The following is a 5,071-nucleotide window of genomic DNA, read 5'->3' as shown; positions in this document are numbered from 1 at the left end:
AAGTCATTCTGGTCCGTGAATTCTCATCTACGTTTTAGACTTGCAGATGGCAATTTAGGCTTCACTAAGTGGGAACATGAGAAGAGAACCTAAAGTCCCATTTCCCCCTGGAGGCATCCCTCTGATTTCGTTAAAGGTGCACTTTCAGGACTTTGCAGCTTGCCCATCCTTTAAGCAGTGAGTTAGCATCCTTATGACTGGAGTGTTTAACTCAATATGTCCATGCAAGACACATTCAGTCAATGTGTTCTGTACCATGACAAGTCAGTTCTGTAGGACACACTTCCCAATATTTTCTTTATAACCAATGAAGACATTCTGAGGGCCCTTTGGCCCTTTGGAGCAACTACTAAGAGGCTTCTTTTTAAACAGAAACTATGGAGTTATTTTCCTTTTTAAAATCTAGAAATCTACCTTTGTGTTCTACAAATACTCCAGAAATTCACTACTCAGTATGAAAAAAAAATCAATGCTGAAATAAAGACAGACACACAGAAACGCACACACAGAGGAGGGGTGGAGAAAGGAGAGGAGAGAAAGAGTTTTTCCCATGTATCTCCCCATTTTAATCATATAGTGTTAAAATTACTACGTTGGGAACTAGAGAGACGGCTCAGTGGCCCAGTGGTTAAAATCACTAACTTCTCTTCTAGAAGGTACGGGTTTAATTTCCAGCATACACATGGCAGCTGACAGCTATCGACATAACTTCAGTCCCAGGGTACCTGATTCCCCTCTTATGACCTCCATAGGCACTGTATGCACATGATACACATGGATAGACACAAAAAAGCAAACACTCATAGATATAAAAAATAAAATAAATATTTAAAATAAAACAAAACAAACCTTAAATATATAAAAAAAAAAAAAAAAGAATTAAAACAGATGTGGCTGCTGTGTCACATGAGCACCAGTAGGTGGCGGAGAGGAGAGGAATACGTCTACAGTCAATGTTCTGACCTGTGAACATCTGAATGATTGGGATCCTAACATTCCCTGGAAACAGCAAACCTGAGACAACCACCAGCTCTGCATCAAGGGCTTGGACAGGGAGCTAGTACGATGCTGACCAGGCCCTGATGGCTCCCAGGACCAGGAGCAAGCCTGAAACTAGAAAAGCCCTGCCAGGCACTGAGGGTTCAGGAGGTAGTGAGCCGGACAGATGACCCCCACATGGGGCCACTTGGGAGGACAGAGTGAGAACCAAGTTCTAGATAACCACTGGAGTCAGGACAGGGAGCTAGCCTGAGACAGCCATCAGCCGGGTGCTGTGCAGGCCTGGAAGGGAAGTCCAAGCCCAAGATGACTACTGCCCGGCAACATAATGCACGAGCAGGACATAGCACTCCTGAGACTACTGCTGAGGTGAACCCTGACACTCAAACACCCTAGGTGCTCAAGAAGGAGCAAGTAAATGGTAAAGAAATGGAAGAGAACAGAAACACAAGGATGTGGGCACAGTGAAGAGAGGCAGAACTGGAGACTCAGAGGTAGTAAGGAACAGCCTGATGTGAATAGCCAGTGATGCCACCTGGGACCATGGTGGGGTTCTGGCCTGTGCTGCAACCAGGGACCACATCTGGGTCCATGGCTCTGAAGGAGGGGTTTGTTACCATCAAAGTCCAGGAAGGCATCGCTAGTCAATGTAATCTCCCAGGGACATGTTGAAGTCTAAGGGCTGTGCAGAACTGGCCCCACCCTCACCTGTGCATTGGAGGAGTGATGGCCCTGGGGGCATGAAAGCAGGAGAGCTGACCCTCCCTTTAGACATCTCGAGTACTGGGGAGAGGATCCTACACACTGCTGGAGTTGCGTGTAAGCTGGTCCCAAGGCTATGAGTGGGAAAGACCTGGCCATACATATCATTCATCTCCAGTGAAGTAGCATGGACAAGGGAGAGATGCCCTCCTCCTTCTCCCCTCTCCCCCTCACCAGGAGACCCGGTCCTGGCCCTGGGTGTCATGAGAGCAGGAAAGATAGCCCTGCCCCTTTGCAGCTGCAGCACTCAGCAGAGCAGGCCCTGCACCTCACGGGGGTGGGGGTGGGGGCAGCACAGTAGAGCTGACCTAGGTGGTGACCGGACACTTGTCTGCCGTCAAGTGACTTGGGGAAGGGAGAAATGACCGCCCCCGCCCCATATTCCTAGCCACCTATAGCAGGCAGGAGCGCTGGCCCTGTGAACTGGCCCTACTCCTCACCTGCTGCAACACTAGGAAGAGCAGGTCCCGCACCTCCCCTCAGCAGCCTAGTAGAACTGACTCTGTGTGTGGAGGTTGTGGGTGAGCTGGCCCAAGGGCGGGAGTGTGGGAGAGATGGCCTTGCCTATTGTCTGCTATGCAATGGCATCTATGAGGGAGAAATCTTCTTCCTTCTCTTTTGCCCTCACCGCTGGCAGTAGGAAGGAGAATTGGCCCAGAGTCATAAAAGCAGGAAAGCTGTCCCTGCCCCCCACCAGCTGCAGCACTCAGAGTATAGGCCCTGCAACTCACTTGGGCAGCACAGAAGAGCTGACCCTGATGGTGGGGACTCAGGTGAACTGGCACCAAGAGTGTAAGTGTGCAAGATCTGGCCCCACAACTTGTCTGCTGTGCATTTATATGGGCAAGAGACAGATGATCCGCCCCCACCCCTTGCCACCAATGACAGGCAGGCAAGCTGGCCCTGAGTTCATCAGAGCAGAAGAGATGTCCCTGACCTTCACTTGCTGCTGTGCTTAGGTCAAGCCCTCCATAGTAGAGCGAAACCTGGATTTGGGAGGTGCAGGTGAGCCAACCCTGAGGGCATGGGTGTGAGGTATCCCTGCGCTGTCTGCTGGGCAGTAGCATCGACTGGGGGTGGGGCGGGGAGGGAGGAGGCAGCCTTCTCCTCTCCCTCACCCCTCATCATGTTACCTATGGCTGTCAGGAGTCATGAGAGTGGGAAAACTGGCCATGTCCTAGCACCTCTCCTGGGCAGGAGGGTAAAGCTGGCCCTGGTAGTGGGGGTTTCTGCTGAACTGGCCGAAAAGCGTGAGAATGGGAAAGTCTGTAGTCCGACCAGCTCAGACACTTCTCAGGCCCACATTCAGAGCTTCGAATTGGCCCACCCCAACATCTACTCCATCAATAAACTGCTTGAGTGCATACAGATCCAAAACCACAAGATCTCCATGACTCAGGGCAACAGCAAGATATCCGAGAGGAGTCCCAGTGAGGTTCCAATATCAATAGAGTAGCAGAAGCCTCCTGCCAGACCAGTGAGTCACCATAATGAACATTTACAAGCAAAGGAGAGTAGACTAAAGGGCATACTATGGGATATGCTTTGACACACTAAAGCTTCCACAATAAGATTTTCTTTTTTTTACTCTGTTGAGGGAGAAGTTACAAGGGTGGAAGGAGGGTATGAGAGGTGGGGGAGATGAATGGTATTGGAGTGCATGATGTGAAATTCACAAAGAACCAATAAACTGTTCAAAAGAATTTCTGCATTGCCTCTTAAGTGTATGTTTAACCTTGACTACTTATGCCATTTTTCTAAAACATTTATTTTCCTAATTAAATCCCCATCAGCTATGTATGAGGATTTCTTTCACCTCAGGCTTTCTCTGGTATTGTCATTGTCAGTCCTATACATTTTAGTCACTTTGATGGAGCCACAGTATGGTTATATTGTGATATGTCATATATTTCTCGCACACAAATGACCTGAAAGTTATCTAGTACTTATTTGCCGTTTGGGGATTCCATTTTCTGGAATATACGTTTGATATTTCCACACATTTTATATTGGTCTCTCACTCGCTTTTTTATTGAATTTAGTTATTCGTATAGCTCAACCAGTGTTGCCATTGTCCCTCTATGTATAATAAAACGTTTCTCCTACACTCTGACTTTCTTTGCATATCCTATGTGTGTCTTTGATCAAATTGCACCTAACTTTTGTGCAGTTCTGTACATCGCTCCTTCCATGCAGCAACTGATTTCTGCATCCTCATTTAGTTATCGTTAGCTACCTCCAGTCATGAAGTTGACCTTTAATATGACCCCTTTGGAGTTTTACAGACCATAATTAGATAACTAATCTACATCTGTTTTTGAAAGTTTGATTTATATGAGGCCCAGATTCATTTTTGTGTGTATGTATAAAAGTTTAACCTAGTGTACTTTATTGAGATTGAATATACAGAGTTTATTTCTCAACTTTTTTCCCTGATGTAAATACTGATGTTATTTATTGCTGTGGGAAACAAAGTTGCCTTTATTACTCTAGCTTAAAATAAACCTTCCTTTCTCACAGCATTAATCCTCCAAACTGACAAGATATTTTCAAATTTTTGTGACTTTCAATTTAATTTCAAAATGAGATAAAAATTAAGAGAAAACCTCCCAAAAATTTAAATTCAACTTTATGGAATTAAAAAGTAAATTTAGGTATATTAAGGTTTAGATGAAAAATGTCCCCCCAAATTCATGTATGAAGACTTGTTTGTCTCCAGTTAGCACCACCACTACTAAGAAATGAAAGATCAAAGTATAGTAACCTGTTAGTAGACAGACCTACCTGGATGGAGATGGGGTCACTTGAGGATCCTCTCTTTCCTTGTTGTCTTCTCTCCTCTCCTCCTCTCCCCTCCTCTCTTCTCCACTTCTCTTATCCTTTCCCATCTTCTTTTCTCTTCTCTGTGTTCATTTCTCCCTTCATCTAGTTGAGGATGCTCCCTAACTAGACACATTCTTCTCTTCATTTAATATGTCAGTATTTAGTTTTGTATACGGATGCACTGTAATTTACTAGACTTTTTTTTTACATATCTCAAACTTTTTAAAGATTGCTTTAAATTATACCTTCCAATATATAGAATATATTTGGTCTTTGTGTACTAAATAAATGTACAGTAAATATTTTTACTTACATTTATTGATGCCTGCTTTCACTTTCTTCTTATATGTTTAGTAGAAGTCATGAAAGCTTTACTTGGTCTGAAGTGGTCTATGAAGAAAAATTCTTACATATTGTTTTAGTTTGGTCTCTATTGCTGTAGTAAAAACTATACCCAAAAGCAACTTGTGGAGGAAAGGGTTTATTT

At 44.8% G+C, this 5,071-nt stretch overlaps 1 pseudogene; it reads left to right on the top strand.

Moving 5' to 3' along the window:
• The first annotated feature begins 873 nt into the window (after positions 1–873).
• Positions 874–997, top strand: LOC116100196 (annotated as a pseudogene).
• Positions 998–5,071: the final 4,074 nt, after the last annotated feature.

The sequence above is a fragment of the Mastomys coucha genome, unplaced genomic scaffold, assembly GCF_008632895.1.
Source record: "Mastomys coucha isolate ucsf_1 unplaced genomic scaffold, UCSF_Mcou_1 pScaffold20, whole genome shotgun sequence".
Classification (NCBI taxonomy): domain Eukaryota; kingdom Metazoa; phylum Chordata; class Mammalia; order Rodentia; family Muridae; genus Mastomys; species Mastomys coucha.
The sequence above is the reverse complement of the archived record's forward strand: the minus strand, read 5'-3'. Positions and strand labels throughout refer to the sequence as shown.